Source organism: Pinus tabuliformis, chromosome 7, assembly GCF_031772625.1.
Source record: "Pinus tabuliformis cultivar Carrire ecotype Pingquan chromosome 7, CPIR1, whole genome shotgun sequence".
Classification (NCBI taxonomy): domain Eukaryota; kingdom Viridiplantae; phylum Streptophyta; class Pinopsida; order Pinales; family Pinaceae; genus Pinus; species Pinus tabuliformis.
This window is the reverse complement of record NC_142293.1, coordinates 1,560,100,502-1,560,125,753: the sequence shown is the minus strand read 5'-3', so window position 1 is coordinate 1,560,125,753 and position 25,252 is coordinate 1,560,100,502. Positions and strand designations below refer to the sequence as shown.

The 25,252-nt window shown below is 36.9% G+C and overlaps 1 pseudogene; it reads right to left on the bottom strand.

Annotated features, from left to right (window-relative positions):
• Positions 1–18,165: 18,165 nt before the first annotated feature.
• LOC149253972 (benzyl alcohol O-benzoyltransferase-like) lies at positions 18,166–19,633 on the bottom strand (annotated as a pseudogene).
• Between the last annotated feature and the right edge of the window lie 5,619 nt (positions 19,634–25,252).

Below are 25,252 nucleotides of genomic sequence, written 5' to 3'. Positions count from 1 at the left end.
TGTTCATATGACATTTTTTTAGTTAATCAAATTAATTAAAAGGGGAAAAAGGGCATAACTAGTTTGGAGATAAATCTCAATTTTTGACGTGTTTATATTACTATCAATTTTAGAATATTGTTTGAAAGTTAAATTCCTACCATCCACCTAATAATTATTGATAATTAAATTAAAAATATAGAAGCCTTATTTCAAAATAAACACACTTATTGACATAAATTTGACATTGTCTATCAATGTGACAATTTCTTGCTGGCCAATTCTTTTTGAAAATTTCCAATTGGGAGAGTTTAAATCTTTCATTTTTTTATATGGTGGAAATGGATTCAACACCATAAAAAACCCTTGGGGCACCAAAAATCCTCGAGCTTGACAACCATAATTCGTATTTCAAAAAAAAATTGTTGGATTTTGTAAAAATTATGTAAGAAATTCCATTGTTTCCTTGGATAAAATTTCCATTGTTTCCCTATATAAAATGTCACCTCCTTAAATTAGGTGGTAAATATTCCATGGATATTTTTGCAGGATTTGGTGGAGGCAAAAAAACATAGATCGAGGCACTTTCGACAACAATAGGAGCATAAGAAGGGACCATATCTTGAAATATGCTTCTATTTTGGGCCAACCACATGCCCCACGAGAGTATCAGAGGTCTATTTTTCATATTTTCCTCTGGGACGTCCTTAAACCATCTATGCGATGCATCACTTATATCTGCCCCATTCCAAATTTGGGTTTTTCCCAAAAGTCTGATTGTCTCTTCCCATATTTTAATACTAAAATGACACTTCAGAAAAAGGTGTTGCACTGATTCCTCGCTTTTACACAGAGTGCACCATTCTGGACCCATTTTGTCCCTCTTCTAAATATTGTTCCATGTAGTGATTTTGTTTTTTATGATGCACCAAAAAAGAGCCTTGGTTTTGCAGGGTCTTTTAGTTTCTAGAGAAGTTTCCACCACCATTCCTATGCTACCCATGCGCTTTTAACCATTAGGTAGTTGTAGCCAGACTTAGGAGAGTATTTTCCTGTAGGAGCATGTACCCATACAATCACATCTGATCTATCCCTTAATTTTACAATTGTTCTCTAGAGTTCTCTTATACAATTATGTCATTCCTCTTTCCATTGGGGTTCCATTTGCATATCCTCTGCTAATCTCCATCCTTGATGCTAAATTTTTGATGGATATTGTTTAGTCAATTTAGTATGTCCTACATTGCTACATTAATTATCAATCCGGGAGTCGTAAACTGATGAAGTGTGGCACACTATATGCGCAAGGCAACCTCTTTCTTACTTTTTATCGTTTTCAATTTTTATTTTGTTTTGAGGGTTTTATCTTTGTTTATCTTCTAATGTAAATGGAAATCTTATTCCTAAGTTTTAAGAATACTTTAGAAGGCAATTTTGGGTATAGATTTTAAGGCAATTATGTCTTTTATGATGACTTCCAGAACTTAACACTTTAGAGAATCTCAAAACAATCTAGTGATTAAATTAATACTTTGAACAAGAATGTAAATGTGCAGTGAATTGCACTCAAACAAATCAAAAACTGCAAACTAGTAAAAGTAAAATCAATTCACTTCATTTATAGTCCAATATCTCTCCAAGTAGTCTTTTCGGGGTTAAGTTATGGCTCTGGAGATTACATCAATAATATGAAGAATTGATATCTAATTACAAAAAAATAAAGCTAAAATCAAATCACATCATTCATAGTCCGATATCTCGCCAAGTAGTCTTTTCGAGGTTAAGCTATGGCTCTGGAGATAATGTCAATGACATGAGGAGTTGATATCTAATCGCAGAAAAAAAAGCTAAAATCAAATCACATCATTCATAGTCCGATAGCTCACCAAGTAGTCTTTTTGGGGTTAAGCTATGGCTCTGGAGATAACGTCAATGATATGATGAATTTGATATCTAAACTAAGTAACAAAGCAAATGAATAAAATTGAAATCAAAGCATAACTGAAATTGAAAAGCTAAGAAAAGCAAAGTGAGCAGAGAGGCTAATCTCATGTCACTAGTTATTGTAAAAATTGCATGAAAATGCCCGGGACTAGCCTATCCTGAAACACACACTGATCAGTGTTAGCAACAATATACAATGCTTGAAAAAATCATGTACAAGAATGTAACGTTAACATCATAACTAACTTATAAAATTACACGGGTGAACAAATTATGAAATATGTGCAATGGAAATAAGGAAACGACACATAAAACTTTACAGAAATAAAGAAAACAAAACCTCAGCTAGCTGGGGCCCTCTGCACGGCCTTGGTCAACACACTATCAGTCTGGAATTACGCTCACACAATCATATAAAACAGAGACTTGTTATATTGCAAAATAGAGGAAGACTCCCTTTGTTACAACAGCAGGACCAGTTCACAGCACAGTACAATGACTAACAACGAAATGACATAAAAAACTAACTCTATATGCATTTGCAAATGCGTTATCTATAAGGGAAATTACATAACTGTTTTCTTATGAAACACCTTCAACAGAGGACACGTAAAAAGACAACATCCGTGACTTTAGCATGATGGTTTCCAAGATCATTCAATCTATCAAAAGATGGCTATTGGATTTGCGTTGTGGAGGCAGTCTACAACTGTCAAAATGAACCCGTGGATCTAGGAACAGTCTCAGACCCTTCATATGTTTAAAAACAAAGAATTGTTTGCCGTAGAACTCTTCGTTTGACCAAGGGTTTCCTTTGTGAATTTGGCTGAACCAATAGGACCTGATCCATGTCCAGGTCATTCCTGAATTGCCCACGTGCCTTGTTTTTCTTGATGACACCTATAACCTAGAGATCAACAAAAATAGCTGCAGAAAGTCGAATCAACTACGGAAAGTGGTTGTATTCCGCAGCGAATGAGAAAAATCTAATTCAAATAGAAAACACAAAAAAATAGTTATAAAATCAATTAAATGCTCTTTTAGAATCAATATGCAATGATCTTTGATAGCTTATGAGGTATTGGTGAGGGGAAAAAGTCTAGGAAAATGTGTAGGAGAGATGTAGTTTCAGGGCTCAATAGATATTCGTTTATGATCTGATGTAGAAAATATATACCTTGGGCATGTAAGCAATTTATAACCTCCCTTGAGAGGGCATAACCCTCATTGAATCCCACCCACGGGTCTATTCCTATTCTGATCTTCTCCCCATTGCCAACGTGTCAGGCCAATCCATCTTCAATGATACTGAAGGAGTCCAATGTTGCCTTCCATACCACTAAAGCATGGGAAGTCTTCTTGTCTAGACTTCACAGCCACTCATCCATGGGGGTTGGGTCTATGTATTTTCTTTTGGTAGCCATTGTCCATAGATTCTCCATTTTTTTAATAGTCTCCACCCCAATTTTGTTGCTAGTGAGAATGTGAAAGTTGATAAGTCTTTTATGCCTCACCCACCCCAATACTTTGGTCTAGCAAATTTGTCCCAAACTACCCATGGCAACACAGAATCCTCCTTTGTTCCAGCCCACAAAAATCGGCTGCACACTTTCCTGATTCATGATAGTATACCTTTTGGAACCCAAGTTAGTGTAATCCAGTAAACAAGGATTGCAACAAGGATCGATTTTATCAAAACCAATCTTCCCTCTCTCGACAACCATTTGTAGCTCCAATGTTTTATACGCCTTTCGATCTTTGTCAGGGGCCACTACTAGTCTTGTTTCCTATAAGAGTATAGTTTTAAATGGAAACCCAGGGACTTGAAGCTATTTATTCACTGACTTAGCTTCAAATGGGAGGGCCAATGTGACCTTGGTAATTTCAATTCCTGGGAGACCTTCCCGATTTAAGGATGATTTTTGAGGATTTATAGACATTCTTGTTTCTACTAAGAACATATTGAGTGCTTCTTTTATATGTTGAATATCACTTCTGCTTCCATCACTGAATAACAATATATCATCAAAAAACAACAAATGAGTGATATACAAATTTATAGCAACTTCAATACCTTTTAGGTTTTCTCTTCTCTTCCAAGCCAATATCAACAGACTGGGACCTTTTTCCGCAAGTAAGAAAAGTAGTGGAGATAGTGGGCATCCTTGTCTCAATCCTCTTTGGCTATGAAAGAAAGGGGAGGCCACCCCATTGATCAGGATATCAAAGCTAACATTTGAAATGCATCCCATCACCCAGTTAATCAAACCGATATTGAACCCCAAGTGGGTCACTAACATACGAATATAGAGCCCGCTGATTCTGTCATATTATTTATATAGGTCAATTTTAATAATCACTCCTTTTTTCCTAATCCTCTTGACACTGTGTAGTGTCTCTTGAGCCACCCCAATTGCTTCATGAATCTACCTTCTGTCTAGGAACCCAAATTGTTCCTTAGATTTGTTTCTTGGTAGGATAGGTTTCCGACATACTACAATAACTTTGGCTATACTTTTATAGATGTAGTTTCACAAAGATATAGGCCTAAATTCCTCAAAAGATGAGGGGTCCTCCGTTTTGGGAATTAGGAATTAAGGGAAAAAAAGTAGAGTTGAAAGGTTCATAAATCACACCATTTACCCGAGATTTCTCCACCACCCTTGTAAGTTCATCCCCTAACAGGTCAAAAAAGTGTTGGAAAATTTTCATTGTCCACCCATCTGGGCGGGTCTTGTTTCTCTGCGTACTTTTTAAAACCCCCTCCACCTCCCCTTTTGACAGAGGCATCATAAACAAATCACTTTTTTCCTCCTCCACATATCGAGGAAAAAGTTGGGCAACCCAAATCACCTTTGCAGCCGAGACCACATTAGGAGATTTGAATAATTTTTTAAAGTGGTTCATTCTTAGTGAGGCTAGGTCATCAAAAGTGTTTGCTATGCCCCCTTCTGGTGTTTTCAACCCCCAAATTGTGTTTGTGTTTTTCCTTCCTTTAGCATAATTTTGAAAAAAATTCGAATTTTCATCCCCTGCTGCTAACCAAATAGCTCTTCTTTTTAGTCTCCATTGTTCTTCTATATCATTTAGGATTTTCCTTCTTTCAATCTCCAATTGTTTAATCTTCTCCCTCTTTTCTTCCATCTCATATCCATCCATTTTTGGACTTTCTAAGAGGTCTAGTTCCTCCCCTATCTTGCTTAAATAGGATTCCTCCCTAATCTTTTTGGCTTTTTCCCATTCTATCGTTTTCTTCTTAATTCTCTTTAAATTTTCCAAGAATGGGCTAACGAATACCCCTGTTCACCGGCGAACGATCTCTAAGTAGATTTAACTAGATTGTTGTATGAGGTATCTTTGAGCCAAGCTAGGTTGAATTTGAAGGGAGATCCCAACTTTTGATTAGGTCCTTTCATTTCCAATAGGATAGGTAGGTGATCTGAATCCCTTCCTACACCCACCCAATGTCTAAAGCAAGGAATCCTAGAAGACATTTCCTCTTTTAGTAGAAAGCGGTCCAGTCTCTTAGCTATCTTGGCCTCCCCCACTCTTCTATTCCTCCAAGTAGGTCTGGATTTCAGCATGTTTATATCAATGAGTTTTCCAGATTTGATCTTATTCAAAAGGTAGTCATCCAAGGGGTTTTCTTGGGTTGCAAGACCCTAGGTCTCTGACAACCCCAATGAATATTTAATATCCCCTCCCGCTACTAGGTTCGAGTTATTCATAAACGATTTGGAGAATAGGTTATTCTAGAATAAAATGCTATCCTGACATGGTCCATATATATTTAAAAGTAACAGGTCAGAGCATAGCTCCTGTGAGAAGACATCAACCCCCCACCACTAATTTCGACCCCTAAGATTTTAGTAGCTTCACACTGCTATCTTTTACTCCCAGAGCCAAACCCCCGATCTTCCTTTGGCATCCACAGTCAGAAAAGTCCATCTCTGTAACCTTTTATTTAGGGTTAGTTTCACTTCTTCTCCAGCTCCGAGTGTTTCTTGGAGCATAATTACATCAGGACAATAATTAAGAAACAAAGTTTAGTGCAAGTTTTTTAGAGGTATTGGCAAACCCTCTACAATTAAAAGAAATCACAATCATTTGATCACTTTTGTTGGGGTCTATGCTGCTCCAAGCGCCCCATGAAAGGATAATTGTTTCCCATCTATTATGTCAATTATTCCTCTTTGTTGAGCCTTAGAAAGGTTTAATTTCCTTCCTCTATGATTTGGTTTTGCAAACAAGTTTTGAAGAACTCCCAAACCTCCCACTTCTCCGATGAGATTATCTTTCTTGTCTTGAGAGCAAAGGTAATAGTTGGATTTCTTCACTGGTTTCCCAAAAGAGTACAAGGTCTTTGGGTCAACTGGTAGAGTTTGATTCAACTGAATTGCTGGGATTGATGTAATGATACTATCCAGGGCTTCAGACACATAATCAACAGACATATTTTGAATTATTAGGAGCAACTTGAGCAAATATTTAAAGGATTCATGAACAAAGGGAAGGGGGGAAGAGACAGTACCCACCTTCTGTGGCTCGGGTATCGTATCACACTTCACCTCTATATCTTCACGCATTATCTCTTGAGGCTCAACCTGCTCTTGCACAATATCATTCTCCATCTGCATATCCTGGACTTCCTGAGATTCTAGTAGCACTTATTCACCTTCTTGCTGAGTCCCCAAATCCTTAGCTTGAACTAGTTTGTCTTCTATAGTCCGAGTATGATCAAGGTTTCCATCTTCCCCTCTGTACCTTCTTCGCCTCTTATTCTTAGGGGGTTGTCCTGAGCTAAATGGCCATATTTATGGCATCTGTGACAACGAAAGGGAAGTTGTTCATAATCAATGATTTGGGTGTAAATATGATCTTGGTATTGAAGATTAATTTCCTTAGCTAGTCCCTCCCGTGGATAAAATATTACTGGTTTTCGAGCAAGACTCTTGTCCTTTGTTTCCCTAAAGGCCATGTTCGCTTCAAGAAAATAACCCCGTTGCATGAAAATAACTAGGGTTTTTCGAGCTTACCTGATTTTTCATCATCACATCTGCTGCACCTCCCACAGAAAGAGTTGTTGTCTGTTGACTCTCATGGGCTTCCTTGTGAGGACCCCTAGCCCCCTCCTTTCAATCATAGTGCATGCCATCTTCCAACAACCCTAACCTACCATCTTGGCATTAGTCAATCACCGAGCCTCTCCACTTCCCTTCTAGTGGTCTACCTGGACAAATAGCTTTCACTAAACTATGTTGTGTAAGCTCCAACCACGAAACCGATAGGATATCCTCCAGTTCGGGATCCAAATCCATGCAATCTTATTGGTTGAACATTCCTCCTATCCTTTAATGTAGGATAAAAAATTCATCATAAAAATTGTTGTTTAACTATTTTGACGGGCACGTGTGTTAGGGAACCAGCTCACAAAAAGATAGAAAAGATAGATCAATGCCTTAGAATTCAGTCTCTTTGAGGGGGAAACCTCCTTTACATTACACAAATGAATAGTTCTTGGATGATACAAATGACTAAACCTCTCTTCTATATATAAGAGTCAAAGGGGTCACAACGTAATCAAGCCAACATAACAGTAATAACATAATGGCACAAAAATAACAATAGTGTATTTCTATGGGGCATACTAATAACAATATGGGGGAAATAGGGGCACAATAATAACAATAAGGGATACAATGACAATAGTAATGGGGGAATCACTAGTATTATAGGGGCCTAACATGCCCCTCTCTTTCTGAAAAGTGTTGTCCTCAACGCTTGAGTAGTTCTGGATGCTTCTGTATAAAATTCTCATTCTCCCATGTGGAATCTTCAGCGGATAAGTTCTTACACTTGACGGGATACTCCAAAATTGATCGATTTCGTAGCTATCGAGTTCTTGCTTCTGTGACTGCTTCCGGTTCCAATATGATTTTTCCTTCTTTGTCAAGTTCTAGCAATATTGTTTGCACTGGGAGCTTGTCACCTATAAACTTCTTTAAACATGAAACATGGAAAACTGGGTGCACTTAGGAAGCTGCAGGAAGCTCCAATTTGTATGCCATAGTACCTATATTTTGAAACACCTTGTGCAAACCATAATACTTTGGTGATAATTTATTATCCTTCTTAGCTTGCTTGAGGGATATTTGTTTATATGGTTGTAGCCATAGGAATACCTAGTCACCTACGTCAAAACTTCTTTCGTTGCGATCTGGATGTTGTTTCATTCTATTTTGCGCCAACGTGACATTATCCTTTAAGAGTTGCAAAACTTGTTGTTGATGCTCGGTGTGATGTTCCACTACTTGAACCTTAGAATTTTCTCTTAAGTATGATGTGATGGATGGTGGATGGTATGCATAAAGTGCCATAAATGGGGTCATTTTTGTTGTAGTATGGAAGGAAGTATTATACCACCATTTATCCAAAGACAACCATTTGACCCATTGTGTCTGTTTATCAGATACAAAGCAACGAAGATATCCTTTGAAACATTTGTTTACTATCTCAATTTGCCCATCAGATTGAGGATGATAAGATGAGCTATGAGCTAACTAAGTACCGAGACAAGAAAATAATTCTGTCCAAAAATTCCCAGTGAAAATGGGATCTTTGTCGCTTACAACAATCTTTGGGTTTCCATGTAGCTTTTGAATTGTTTCCATAAATGCAGTAGAAAATGTATTGGCTTTAAATGCATGTGATAATGCACAAAAGTGTGCATACTTGGTAAGTCTGTCAACTACAACCATGATGACACTCTTTCCTTCGGACTTGGGTAAACCTGTGATAAAATCCATTGAAACCTCCTCCCAACATTGGCTTAGAATGGATAAAGGTTGTAATAGATATGGGGTCTTAATTGCTTCAACTTTATTGTTGGCAAACCAAACATTCCGCCATAAACTTTTGAATATCTGATTTAAGGCATTCCAAAAAAATTCCTTCTTAACCCTGTGGTAAGTTTTTAAAAATCGTTAGTGCCCTCCTAAGGGAGAAGTGTGCAATTCCATAAGAATCTTTTGTTTGAGTTGGGAATTCTTACATAGGTATAAGTGATCTTTGTGCCATAACAAATCATTCTAGCTAATTGTATCAGATGTACTGGGATCTTCTTGTGACTTTCGAATGAGTCCCACACTTCTTCATCATTCTTCCATTCCTCCCTTGCTTCGTTTATTCAATCTAGTTCAATAATAGAAATGGCACACAACTATGCTTCCACATCCTCATCCTTTCTTGAGAGTGCATCTGCCACAACATTTTGCTTCTCTTTTTTGTAGATGATTTCAAAGTCATAACCCAACATCTTTGTGACCCATTTTTGTTGCTCTTCAGAGGATAATCTTTGTTCTAAAAAGTATTTAATACTATCATGATCTATTTTTACCTTGAAATGTCTTCCCATTAGGTAGGGTCGCCATTTCTAAAGTGCATGTAGTATTGCCAACATTTCCTTCTCATAAATAGCGTTGTCTAAATACTTTCCCTTGATTGGACGACTTTCAAAAGCAATGAGTCTTTCATCTTGCATTAAAACAACACCAATTCCATTATCGAAAGCATCACGTTCCACAATAAAAAATTTTGTGAAGTCCGGTGTAGCTAAGACTGGTGCTTGGCACATTGCCTCTTTAAGATGTTCGAAGGACTTTGTTGCTTCCGGAGTCCATGAAAATGCATCTTTCTTCATTAATGTTGTTAGAGGTGCTGCTATTCTCCCATAATTCTTAACAAACTTGCGATAATACCTTGTCAACCCGAGAAATCCTCGCAGATGCTTTATGGATGTGGGGAATTTCCATCCCTTAATGGCTTTAATTTTGCTAGGCACTACCTTAACACCATCATGAGATACAATATGACCCAGATATTCCACCTCTTGTACTCCAAAGAAACATTTGGAGCTCTTTGCATATAATTGTTTCTCCTTCAAAAGTTTGAGCACCCTGTCAACATGTTCAACATGATCCTTCCAAGACTTGCTGTAGATTAGTATATCATCAAAAAATACTAACACAAATTTTCTAAGGGTTTGAAAATGGAATTCATCAAATCTTGAAATATAGAAGGTGCATTGGTAAGGCCAAAAGGCATGACTAAAAATTCATAATGACCCTTAGGAGTTCTAAATGATGTTTTCAGAATGTCTTCAGTATTCATTCTGATTTGATGATATCCTGAACGAAGATCCAACTTGGTGAAGTAAATTGATCCATGCAATTCATCCAATAATTCATCAATCACAGGAATGGAAAATTTATCTTTAATAGTGAGTTTGTTGAGCTCCCTATAATCTGGACACATGCGTCATGATCCATCCTTCTTGTGCACCAATACTATTAGAGCAGAGAAAGAATTTTGATAAGGTTGAATTATACTAGCCTCTAGCATTTCTATAACCATACGTTCAATTTCACTCTTTTGGGCATAGGGATATCTGTACGGCCCGATGTTTGGAGAAACACTTCCTGGAATCAAATGAATAGCATGATCATGATCATGAATAGGTGGGAGACCTTTGGGAGTCTCAAATACCTTGGAATGGTTGTCAAAGACTTTTTGTATATCTAGAGAAATAGATTATTTCGATGTGGGAACCTCTAGCGAACATAATTGTGCAATTACACCTCGTTGTTCCTTCTTTAGAAGCTTTGTCATATCATTAGCGCTGATTACCTTTCCCAGTTTCCCTGCAATACCCCTTAATTCAAATTCCTTTCTTTCCGCATAAAATTTCGTGAAAAGTTTTTGAAAATGAAAAGCTATTGTACCCAAGGATTGTAGCCATTGGACTCCTAGTACAACATCAACACCACTCATTGGAATGGAAAGCATTAGGCTATTCAATACATATTCTCCCATGGATAGCTTGATATTATGGTACCTTCCAGAGAAATTTATGGTTCCTCCACTTGCAACCATCACTTGACACTCTGGTGCTAGATATAAGAAGCAATTCAATTCATTTGCTATCTTCCAATGAATAAAATTATGGGTACTTCCTGAATCAATCAACACTATTACCTTTTTCTTCTTGATATGTCTTTCTATCTTGATAGTTTGAGAAGTGGTAATTTTAGCCAATGCATTACAAGATATGGTCGGATTCAATTCTTCTTTATCTAGTGTTTGTTCCTGGAGTATATCTTCTACTTTTAACATTTCTTGTTCCTTTTCTTCCTCCTCTTCACAATCTATGTAGAATAATTTCTTCTTAGCACACTTATGACCTTTAGTGTATTTTCTATCACAACTGTAACAAAGCCCTTTTTCTCTTTTTTATTCCAATTGTTGTGGTGTCAACCTTGTAGGTTTTGGAAGGATATGGGAAAAAATATTTCCATCTTTATAGTTGTGAGTGGTAGGCTTCCTCATTGCCATAATTTTTCTTTCCATTTTTCTTGCTAACCTGAATGCCTTCTCCAATGAATCAGGTTCCCAAAGGTGAATCTCATGTTGGATATTATCCTTTAAAGTCGATATGAACACATCAATCCTATGCTCCTCTGGAATATCTTATACCTTTATGTTCAATTTTTGGAAGTCCTTAATGTGCTCCATCATTGAACCCTTTTGTTTAAGATTTATCAATTGGCTAAAAAAGGTGTTTCTCTTTGTATCCTCATAATGTGTTATCATTTCTTCTGTAAAAATTGCCCAAGTGACAACTTGTTTATGAGAGAAAAGCCATCGATAGCATACAAACTGCTTTGGTTCCACATATGAAGTTGCAATATGTACCTTTTGTGTGTTTTGCACATTATGGAGATCGAAAAATTGCTCCATCTGTCGTATCCATGTTCTGGGATCCTTGCCATCAAACTTCCTCATATCAATTTTTGGAACATGGTGGGTATTCAATCCAACATTAGAGTCTATGAAATCATGATTAACATTTCGTTTTTTCTCGTCATCAGTTTCCTTTACTACCCTTTCACCATTAGTGACCATTTCTTGTAGCAACTTATTCAAATTCATCTTCAATTCTTCCATCTTATCGTTCATGCCATTCATCTTAGCTTCTACGCTTCTTTAAACCATGCATCTTAGCTTCCACTCCATCCATATTAACTTGCATGCCAATCATATTAGCTTCCACGCCATTCATCTTGGCTTCATTTACCTTTAGTGAGAGTGAAATTTGTTGTACTTGGTCTTGTAATTTTGATATATCATGTTGCATTTCTTCCTCTTCTTCACGAGTTATTCTAGAGTTTTTAGGTTGCTTACTAGGTGTTTCCATTTTCTTTCTTCGGGGCATTAATCAATGCTAATAATTCTTCACTATTCCCTTTGAATTCATTCAAACTAATTTTTCAAACCAATCAGATGCAAAATTTAAAAAAACTACACATCTTTTTTTTTTCACTTTGTAAGAGCCCAATATTGAATCTGTTGTATCTCTGTAACTGTGGATCTCGAATTACTGAAATATTGTCTTGCGGTAGCCCTTTGTGTCATCTTTCTAACCCCTCATGTCTGATCAAGATTGGATTCTCCAAGGAAGAGTTATGCCAAATCTCCCACGGTGACCTAATTATAGAATAGTTCAGTAGAGAAAATTTGTATGATGTTCCACGTGTCACTGTTTCAACCTTAATACCTGAAACTGATGCACATAAAACTATAGGATGTCCTCTTTCTAAAACTTCTTATGGAATTTCAATCTGATGCTCAAAACAAAAGTTATGACGATTTTCCCCAGGTCGCCTGTTTGGAATGTAATTCGGGAGTCTGCAAAAATGCCAACTTCCTCAGATCATATCTCCGTGAATATGGCGAGAGGAGCTCTGAAATTTTGAACCCAGTTTAGATAGGCACTAGCATACTGACTTTTGTTAGTCCAATAGGCCTTCCTATGCATCAACAATTGTCAACACTTTTACCCTACTCCGTTGGAACAAGTGAGACACTTTCAACCGTTGGTTTGAAGTGGCATCTGGCAAACATGCACTGCACTTTGACTACTTTTTCCAAATATCCGTTGAGTTGCCTTCTTTTCTACTTTTTCCAAATATCAATTGAGTTACCTTCTTTTCACAGTTCTTCTGTGCATTGAACCTGACCCTGTTATGCCAAAACTCTGATCCCGTTATGCCAAAACTCTAATTCCCGCAGGACTACATAGAGTTCTTCTGCGTCACTTTCCTAATCGCCTTTGCCGGCAAAACGAGCAGATCGCCCTTGTTTTTACATGGGTTCTGCAGCATTCGTTGTGTTATCTTGCTGCAGGGGAAGGTACTTCATTATTTCTCACTGTTAACGCCACTAGTGTCGTAGATGTAAAATACTGATATACTACATGAAATATAGCTACGGCCATGAATATGTATATGTATACCTAAAGTTAGCCATGATTGATTTATTTGTATATAATTTGTGCAGGTATCTACTTGCCCCGTCTGTGCGAGTCTCACAGAAGTGGACAACGGCGAATGATAAGCGAAGTTGCATCATTTGCTGTCGCTCCTGCAACAATTGGTTCTGGAGTCACAACAATTTCTCCCACTTCGGCTCCATCTCCCGCTTCTTCATAGTTAAATCATTAAAGTAAGTTCTCACTTCTCATACACAACTACCATAGTCTGAATCATTGTTTTTATGTGCAAGCAATCTTATGCTTTATTTTATTTTTTCAGGATTTTAATTTCGTCGATTGGACGCCATTTCTGAAGCAGAAACGTAACTACATAAATGTTAGGCCTTGTTTTAGTTGCAGCGACAGAGAAGGCTATTGATGGTTCCTTATGTTTGGGATAAGATGTGTTAGCATTAGGTACGGGCCCATTGTTTAAAATTACGAACCAGATTGTGTAGTCGAGTAATTTTTGTAGCTTGTAGTAGTGTGAATCAATCGTACAATCAGATTGGTTCTGCAGGGCTTATATCGGCTCATATTGCAGAGCTCTATGTGAACAGCTGGAACTTCTCAAAATATTCCTTCGATAAATAAAATTTCGTATAAATTTATTTGGAATAATCCATGTATTTTGCATCAGTATGTGGTGCAATGATATGCTTTGGGACTTTGTGGAAACACGGTTTATAAGACAAATTTGGAGTCTGATAATTCACTCTTCTGAATTTTTCCGGTCAGCACATTCAGGTCTTATGAAATAATTACCCTTGACTATATAATAAACTTATAAATTACGGGTTGCATGTTTGAGTCATATCAATGAAAAGAAATACACAGGTAGATTGCATTAAGTAACCACATCTTTCAACGACTGTGAGAAAAGCAAAAACAACTCTCATAAACCCTACGTATAGAATGAAGATAGAAAAACATAAAAGAGGGGAAGAATAATGAAAGCATCTCTCTTAAATTCTACGTAGTAACGGAGAAAGAAAAACATAAGACAACGGAAGGATAAAGAAAGATTAAAAGGATTAGAAAATATTAAAAAACAGTTAAAACATAGAAAAAAATATGAAAGAAATGATTGAAAACATATGTTTTATATTTTAATAGAATTGGTGCTTTTAAAAATATGCACACAACTTCCTAAGAATGTGTATATATTCTCAAAAATGTTAATTTGGCACTAAGTTTTTTTTAGCAATTCAGGGGATATGATATTGATGAGATTACTTACAAATCGATCTTAAATACTAGAATTCCAAGAACTAAAATTGATGATAAAAATTGTTTTTATATTGTTTGTATCTTTTTACACTACAAATTTATAGATAACCACAAAACACATTACTATTTTTTAAATTAAAAAACCAATAATTTTATTTTATTAAAGAAATATACATAATTACCTTTTTTTCATATACATAACATGTGTGTATCGAAAGAGTTCACCGAAGATTATTAAATGTACTTTTCGCAGAAACCTTTTATGCTGCATAAAACAATGAATCAAAAGTATATGCATCCATATACATACACAAAAAAGTGTGTGTTCTATTATGTTTGTTGCATAACAATGAATCAAAAGTATATGCATCCATATACATACACAAAAAAGTGTCTGTTCTATTATGTTTGTTGCATATGATAGACAAAAGTAGTGTCCAAAAATATGCATCATGTAGTGGGAAAAGTAAGGTCTATGATAATATTTGTAATGGTCCAATCCATTGCACTTTTAATTAAACATTGCCATTGTCCGAAATCCAAGCCTGCTTTAGATAGTTGATTCACTGTGGTATCCTAGAGGGATGTGGCTTTCCAAATTTTTGTTGGTAACCACAGCGACATCAGTTTCCATCGCTGGAGGTGAAGGATCCTTTTGGGCATCCGAATTTGAAATTTTCTAAGTAACTTCCACCCTTGTATCCTTCTCAAGGACCTCCTAAAAAATGAAGCATCGCCCCAAATGACTGGTTTTGGTTGGGGAGAAATCACCTACGATCATCCCCACACCTGTCACTTAGAGAAGGGTAAACTGCTCTGATTAACTAGAAGACCATACTTTTGTATTATAGTTTATCTCCGACTAAGGAGAAGATAGGGATATTCTTGTATTATAGTCAATTTCTAACTAATTTTATTAGTTTTTATTATTTTGTTAAATATTTTTAGAATAATTTGGTAAAGTAGTTCTCTTAATGTAAAATGATATAAATTTATATTTTAGTTTAATAAAATAATAATAAAAAATAATTTCTCATTTTATATGTAATTCTTTATTCATGAGTAAAATAGTTTACATTAACATTATTCATAAGTGGAATAATTCTACATTAACATTGACCAAATTCCAAGCCAATATGAATTTGGGCGGTCTTCTAATTCACAAATACTTTTAAAGACATCGTTTTAAGCTATTCTCATCGTTTTTTAGTTCTTTGTTAGGTTGTGAGGTGAAGTAATTTACAGTATTAATTAATTTTTTCATTGATTTTTATAATAAGCGAAAGTATTTTAAGTTATTTGTTTGGATTTAATTATTATAGTTTTAGTTTTGCTATTATATGTAGTTATAATTGCTTGCTAAGTGTTCCTTGTCAAAAGAATAATAGTCTCAATTTAAAGGAAAAGTTATGACCCTACCAACTTTCATTTCTCAAATACTTTTCTAGCTTATTAATGTATATGCTATAAAAAATATTAGGTCATGGTATTGTAACAAACGCTATTTACACGGTAAGAACCTCCATAATATAGTGAAGGTATTAGACCATAGTATTGTAACAAACCCTACTTACATGTTAAGAATCTCCATGACACAGTGAGAGTGAATCTTTATGATTATACATGATTTTTATATGTGTGTGTTTTTAACTCATTAATTATTTTTATAATCAATAATAACTATCAATAACATGACTATCATATGACTGATTGTGGAAGATTACAATCAAGAAAAGAATAAAATTAAAAAAGGAATATTAAGGAAGGCATAATATTTAGAATACTCCCCATGGATTGCAACACTATGGGGTGTAGATATTAATGAGGCAGTGTTCACGAATACTTAAGTGAAATATATTTGCAAGAAAATACTTTAGTGAAATATATTTGCAAGAAAGTTCTGTGGTGGCTCCACCGGGCATCGCCGAATTCGACAAGGCGGTTTCCGCGTTTGAAAGTCTCCACATAGTTGGTTGTTTTGTCTCCACTTTTTACCCCTATATAGTAAGGCCGCAGGCTCATCAACCACGCATCTCCTAATATTACACTGCCCGTTTTCTGCTATTGCTTCTCTAAATTATCTCAACATCGTTGGTAGATATTCAAAACAATACAGAAATGGCTGTTGCGAGGCTTGTTTTCACAATCTTTGCCCTTATTTCAGTTATAAGTTTGCAAGTTGTTTCTGGTACGTACAATTGATTTCATTTAATGTTGGATATGTTCATAAAGAATCTATAATTGGTTTGGTTAACTATTTTTTTATCATTAGGATCATTGTAAATGGTAATGGAATTAACTATTTTTAAAATAAATATGGATCTAATATGAGTTGAGAGCGATTCAATTTTTTCATATGTAAATTGTAATTTTTTTTATAAATTCATGGAACACGTTGTGTGCTTGAGGATTCCATCTAGACAATGACAATGTCCAGTATGAATGCCAGGTCAGTTTCTTTACATCTTTCGCCATTGCTTCTACCTAACTTTCCACTTAATTGATAGGGTAATTGATGATGTGCAAAGATCAAAGATTATAGTAGTGAATATGAATGAATTGATAGAAACATAAGAATGCATGAACGCCTGTGGGGTGGAGAGGATGGGTTGGCTTTCGAGCTTTGAACTTACTGAGATGTACACTAATATGTAGGTGAGGACTTTGATCAAAGGATAATGGAATATTTCATCAAATTGATCAAGAAAAAGCACGGACAGGATATTAGTAAGGATAGCAGAAATGAAATAAGACATTCAATGTGTTCCTTGTAATATAGATATAAACAAAACATCTAAAGAAAAGTAATTTCACAATGATCCAGTCTAAGAAAACAAGGTTTTCCACAAACCAATTAACTCTTCTAGAAAAATTCAACAATTCCAATTTAATAATCCTATCGGCCTCTCTTTGTACCTTTTGAGACAATTGCTAGTTAAAATAATATGTTACAGAATAATAAAATTTGCACATCAAAAAATAAACTTTTAATAAACTTTTACTTTTTTAGATGTTCAATAAATTTAAAATTATCATAAAATTTCATTCAAAATATTTTTTAAAATAATATATAAAATAAATTAACATAAATTTTAAAATATTAACATACATTTTTTAATAATTTTTTTTTAAAATAATATATATATATATATATATACTTCACCAACCCATGAATCAAGTTCCACAATTCACTCATTTACATTCATAGCTAATGACGTAAGGGAAACAAACCCTTACTTTTTAGATTATTTTTCCATGTCGTTTTAAATTTAGTGCCAAAGAATTTATCACTCTACCATTCACGCAACTCGCTTTCACATGCACACGCAAAATTGAGTAATGTCCATCGTTGATAAAAGAAAATTAAATGGAGTGTTAAAATCAATAGTTTTTTTATGGCCATGCAAATAACCAACTATTAATGAAATATAACACCACCCTGTCTTTCAAGGATTGCAATGTTAAACATATATTTTAAGAAAGGTAATATAATTTTATTATTTAAATAATATTTTTGTAAAGCTACATAGACGGTCGGAATTATGCAAATTCTTAAACCTGTGAACAAATTCTTACTGAACTAGCTGGAGAAAATTTACCAAAAACACCAAATTACAAAAGACTTAGACTACGCTATTTCGTTCCTACATAGAGGAATGTAGAAAAGGAGGAGCGGACTTCTTCGTGGCTTCAGTTATTTCTGCTTCAAATCTTTCCATAGCAACAGGGGGCAAGCAAACGGGAACCAATATCCCTTGCACCTCACTTGTATTTTGGTAGGGGATGAAGAAGCTCAAGCCTGGAATTACCACTCCACCCTTTGCAGGCCCTCCGAACGCCGCTCTTCCCCATCCGTAATCCACATCCCTGATTTTGGTAACGTCCGAAATGACAAAGGATCCCACCACTGTAAAGTGAGGGCACCCTTCTAATTCCATTAAATCTATCACTGATCGCATGTACTCATCGTTCACAGCCGTACTGATCGCATGTACTCGTCTTTCACAGCGAAAGACAGCGGTTGGTTTGCCAGCTCTCCTGCGGTCGTCTTTGCGCATGCAAGGCTGATAGCATTGCCGTAGAAGCCTTAAGGAAGCGGCGGGTCGAATTTGGTTCGAGCGTCCACGGCGAATATGAACCGAACTTCTTGCTCCCAAGGCAGTTGGAGAGCCCTGGTCCTCAAACGCCACAAACACGCCGATAGAACTTCGAATGTTGAGTGCTTTGTGCCTTGGCCTACTGCTTGGGTCTTCAATGACTCCATCTCCTTGGGTCCGAAAAAGAATGATTTTTGGCTCATCTCGTTCACGGGAACCATCTGCCCATCCTTATCATCGATTTGTTCGTACTCGTAAAGGGGGAATTTAACACCCGGATTCGTCCGCGGTCGGAGGATTTCTCTTTTCCAAACCGGACGAACCGACGGCCTTGGCGCTCCCTTCGCCATTTCTCCGACAGTGGTCATGAACTGAACGAGGCCAGTGCTGTCTGACATTGTGTGGTTCAACAGCAGGGCGAATATGAACCCTCCGCATTTCAGTCGCGTTACCTGAAAGTTCATGATAACCAGTACGCTCAGAAAACGCAATTCCGACTCCAAGAAATAACAGCCAAGGCAACAACCGATGGAAAATGCAAGCGAAAATTAATTGAATTGATGATGAGCATAAATGAATTTACCTGAATAAGAAGCAAGGGAGAGTTGGTAAGAGTTAGGGAGCCCGGCGCGTAGTGCAGCAGATCTTCCCAGCAGGGGAATGGCGGCTGAAAGTCTCCAAATTCCTCGAGAGCAACATCGGCATCAGCCTCCACAAACAGCACGCCTTCACCAGTGCATTCCACCACGAGCTTAGCGGCGGGTGCGTCTCTGAGTCTCCCGGCAAAGGGATAATAGAAGACCAAAGCCTTGGCCAGCCCTTCTCTGATAAATCTGGCAGGATCCTGACCCTTCTTCGATGGGTCGAAACGATAGAACTGAACGATCAGAATATGAAATCTGAGACCTGCTTGATCATCGATATTGGAAAGGTATAGAGACTCTTTAGGAGTGGGCAAGGAAGGAGCGACAAGAACGGCCGGCTTTCTGGCGACCTTGAATTGCAGAGATGCCATGACAGATTATTATTTAGACAATTTACCGAAGCCTACGAATCAAGCAAGAAAAGTCTGCACTGCGCAGGAGACGTGAAGCAAAACTTCGAGATGGTGAAGGTGCCGAGACATAGTGTTGACAGAGAGAGCAGAGCTACAGAGATGCGCACACACCCAACTCAATGCTTTCTTTCATTCGATGTTTAAACAGATATTTATATACAACAGAGAGACTTCTGGAATTTGTTGGGTTAGTGGTTTTTTCAAGAAGCTTGCTCATTTTGTCAACCATTTCAAGGAACTATGCCTAAAATATCTGTTGAATTATCTAGAACAGTCCAGTAACAACATTAATGAGGGTGGTTGGAATTAATGTCTTCCAACACTCCCCTTAATTCCAACCATATAACAAAAGCACAACACACTATACCCTTAATTGTCATCCCTGCTGGTCTAACTCTCAGCTAGGCTTACAACAAAACATTTCATTTTTGACTTCTTGCTAAGGGGTCCATGCTTGTTCTTTTGGTGGTGCAATTTCATCTTCACCTTTCTGGCTTTCCTAAAAGAATTCCTCTGCTCTTTTCTTATGTACTTAATATCAGCAACCTTTTCCAGATCAAGACCTCGAACAAGGTAATCTAATACAAGTTCTCACCACTTTCCATGAGGAACCAGCAAACGAGCCATCAAAATGTAGTCATTTTTGAACATGAGTGACCTTCGAAGAACATCCATGGTAGTATCCTCCACAGTAGCAGTCATCTTGAAAGCAGATCCAATAGAAATTCTAACAATTGGGTTTTTACTCTGAGTGATTTCTTTAACAACGTGATCCTCAACAACATGAGTGATTTCTTCACCAACGTGATCCCCGACAACATGAGTGATTTCTTCAGCAACATGATAATGTTTGTCAATGAACTCAAAAGCACTGCTAATCCCAAATGGGTTCTTGAGAAAATGATCATCGAAAGGATCATTGTCAAAAAGGTTTAAAAAGATAGACATATCAGCTGGGCTTAAATTTTCCTTAAACTCTGGCGAGATTTAACTTCAGAATAGCACCACCCTTGGAATAGCACCTCTCGGCTTTGCCTCACTTCTTATCCTTGACCACTGGTTTTATCTTTACAATTACCTTGTGCAAAAGAGACACACCTTCCAAGAACTTGTTAGAAATCCGAGTTTTGTCCCGCTGTTCTTCTTCTAATATCAAATCAGGATTATGGAAAAGACTAATTCGTTCCTTAAATTGCATCATACATGACAGCAAACGATACTATAAAAATCAACACAGTTCCTGCAATTAAACACAGAAATTGCACAGCTGGACAGACTTACTCTCCTTCCAACCTCACAAATCTTGACCCTCTTGGATGCTCACAAGCCTCAACCACAATGCCACTGGCCCCAGCAGCCACACATACACAACCGGGCACGCTACGCGCCCTGTCACTTCTCAACAACTTCAGCTTTGTTCGACCCTCTATGGGTCATGCAGCAACACCAAAAACAACACAACTCTTTACTGTTGGCTCAAGTTTACCCCACTCCTCACAACACTCTGACAACGATCTGCCAGGAAAGACTCCAACAACGATCGTCTCCAGTAGCGACTTTCTTCTCCTCTAGTTGGCTCGATCCACCCTCAACAGCGTCCATAGCCCTTCAGCTTCAACGCTCTTCAATTTCAACTCAACTCCAGGTTTTCACACGCATAATAATTAATTCACCAAACAACCACTTCACGATTTCATTCCGCACATTGCTCTGCGGTCCTTTTGATTTCTTGAAAGGATCCCGCCAAAGTTATCAGAGAGGCGCTCGCGAAGGTTTTGGTGTTTTACTATCCTTTTGCCGGAAGATTGAGAGAAGCACCCTTCGGTAAGCTCGTCGGTAAGCAGATTGGCTTTAAGCCACAGAAAGATAGAGAGCAGAAAGGGGAGAGGAATTAGAAAGCCGAGAGGCCAAGAGAGAGAAGTGAATTGCAGAGAATAGAGAAAAGTCGAGCTGACCTGTAGAGCAAAGGCAGCATCGAGTGAGACAGAGACAAAGAGAGTGCGAGAGTATGTGAACTCCAGAGAAGGCTTGAGAGGTTCAAGCGAACTCCTTTGAGTAAACCTGTCAAGATTTGAGTCTCAGATTGGACTCAGACCATTGTGACCAGTTGAGGTCGAGATTCGGTAAGGAGATTCTATGTACTCTAGAGACTTGGGGAATCCAAGTACAATCCTATTGATCGCCATCTGTTGAGTGAGACTCAATTTGAGCTCACTATTGTAAAAACTCTGCTTTTCATGACACAATAGAAAGGCCACCATTGAAGGATGGACCAGGAGACGTAGCCCAAGAGGATTGGGTGAACTCCTTATTAAACTTGTTGTGTTTATGTGTTTTCTTATTGTGTTTCTCTTACTACTTCAGTGTCTATGTATTTGGCAATCTTATCAATCCATTTCATAAAATAACATAGGCACACCCCAGCACATAAGTTTGTAATACCTTCATTAATTAACTGAGATCATTCACAGGTGATTTCAGATCACCATGAGACATTTGGAATTCAAATGCAAAATGTTGTTCTCTGGTATGAATACCCCTTGAAGGTATTTTCGTGGCAACCTCATCATAATGGGCATGCACAAAATTTGGGTGGTCACCAAGGTGGTGGCCCTTGATGGCTGTGATGCACCTTACACCTAGAGGAGGAAGACACTGGTATGGCAGGGTTTCATATATCATTAATGTTTGCAAATGTGTAAGTTGAAGCAACTTAAATGCATGCATATGGGATTGTTAATCCCTGTGTGTGGTGAAATGCCCGACTATACAATCCCTTTTTCCAGTTTGGAGACGGGTTGCTTCTCTCATGGCAGATTGGATGTGGCTATTCTCTCTTCTAACAGCTGAGGTATGCTCATTTATGAGAAAATTATGGTTCTTTGTCTTGAAAGGAAATCCTAGCGTTTCATACTATACACCTGTCTAGCAATGTAACGAGTATCAACGCCTCTCCTTATTCCACACACTCATACACTCATGTCTTGGATGCCTTATATCTGCATGGCTTTGGTCTCAGGGTGGTGGAGGTTTTGGGTCACGACAAAGCTCTTTGCATGTTGGAAAAATTCTCATGTTACATGTAGATACAAAAGTATTTTCTTCTATTCCCTCACTGATGTTGTCAAGTAATGTTCCAATGAAGGTATTTTTTATGTTCTCTTTACCTATAGAATTGAAGTTTGGTCATGCGCTAGCTTCATTGTTGTTGTGTGCTCATTGGGTATTAGGGTAATCTCTCCATCTTCCTTTTTCAAAGTTTCAATGCAATGCTTGGTTATTTTCTTGTCGAGGTCGACCCATTTCCTTAAACTTAGTCTTGGGTCTCTAGTAATAGATTTTACGTCTAGTATTCTTCCATTTCTGTTGATGGTGGGTAATATAATGTTTTCTAGTAACCACTCATGTTTTCTCTCTTGTCAAGCTTTGTTGTTACTTCTTACAAGGGTCAATGTTCTTTGTTCTTTTTCTTCATAATTCTAAATTTAGACCTTGGTTTGAACTTATTGTAGTCCTTCCCTCAGTGGACCTCGCCAACTTGGACCCTGTCGGGATTTCTTTTCCTTGTCCTGTTTTGGTGTGTGGAGTTTGGTACCCCAATACCTTTTCCATATGGTTTTAATTGGGCCATCGGGAGTCATTGTAGTGTAAACCTTAAAGTCATTACTGTGCCATCAAGTCTCCTCAACCCTCTTCCCTCGTTGTACCTTCGTGTCTATAACTCATTCAAGTAGGTCGTTCAATCACCAATTGTAGCTCTTTTTATTGGAGGTTTATTGTTCTCATGGCTCTAAGGTGACGCACTCCCAGCCGTAGAGGAGGCGCTTCAGGGTCTCCTTTGATGCATCATCAGAGATTGTTTAGTTGGGAATCAATAGCCAATTTCTTCAAAGCAGTGCCCCTGGAGGTCTGAAAAGAAATTCTTCAACTCGAGCCTAACGAATTCATAGATCATGTTTACTTCTCAGATTTAGATATAGGAGACAATAGCCTCAAGTGGGTACGAGATCCGGGGAAGTTTCGCAGGTGAAGGATCCAGTTCCTTCATTCCATCACTCTACATCGTCAAATGGAAATTCTTCTTAGCATGGTCACCAGAGGCAAACAAGTAGACAACTACAATATCTTTGTAGGTCAAGAGGATATAAAGTGTATTCTGAGAGATATTAGATACAAATTAGATGATATAGTTGTTCGGTTGCCTCACATAGAATGTTATATCGTCTCTGACTTAGACACTGAGTTGAATAAGCATATGGAAGGGCCTGTTGTCATCAATTATCCAGTTGAAGCCTCTCCTCAAGATAACTCTACAGCCACATTGACAGTCATAATCCTAAAATAAAAAGTACACCAAGAAATTGGTATGTTGGTCTATTAAAGGGAAAAATGAGGTTGGTTACTTTGGGGATGTAGTCATATTTTTCTTTTGACATATATATGTATGTGGTAGATAATTTACTTTTCCACGTTTTTTTAGTTTACAGTGACAGACTTGTTTAAGTTTCTAATAACAAGACTGTATAGGCATCAATGCTAGCCTTTCGATGTTCTATCGTTTTTTTTTTTTCCACAGTTCACAACATGTCACTATTTTCATTTCTTGGATTTTATATCCTCTCCTTTCTTGGATGTTATATCCTCAGCATATGCTTATCCAATCCTCCGTCATTCTCTCTTCATCACCTGGGAAGAGAAAGTACGTGTGATGTCAAATATCACTCCATACTGTGCTAGTTATAATAAAATATATAAAAAAAATATTTCCATAGTTTAAATTATCTTAATTATTTTGTTTAGTATTTTTATATTTCATTTCCAATTTTTATTTTTAAATTTCTTACTTACACGTTAAAAAATAATATTTAGTCTTTTAATTAAAATTTCTTAATATTTGATTTTCCAATTTTAATAGGTGAAAATTAAAACTTAATATTTAATATTTTTACTAATATATATATGATGAAGAAATATCTTTATATTCTATATTAAACAACAAGATAATAGTACTCATTATGAGCCCACTATGTCACATGTAAGATGTTGAAGATTGGAGGACAACATCATTTTTTCCAACCACCCAAAATACATCCAGTTGATCTATGTGTGTGTGTTTTGATGTTTGAACAAAAATTGCATTGATGAACACAAACATAAAGTGTACTTTAAAATATGTAAGGATGGAGTAGAGACACATGCTCTACTCTTATCATATGTGTGCAAGTGAAAATACAAATAAAATGCATCTATTATGGAGTTTCCATGGGCAATGTGTATTCTAAATGATTGTTACATTACATTAGCATGATCTTCTACTTCATTCTTAGTGTTTAGTCCAATTTAACTCAATATTTATCATTAGCAATCATTTAAGGTTAAGCTTAAAGTTTTTACATGTTTCAACCCTCAATTAATGTTAGAGCTTTGGATCTTCTAAAATATTCTTGAAATTTCACATGTAAGTAACTCTACATTTTCAATAGACATACATTTTATTTAGTATCATGGTGGTCAACATGTCAATAGTTGCACATTGTGAGTATTGTTAGTTGAATTGACATCTATTTATTATCACAA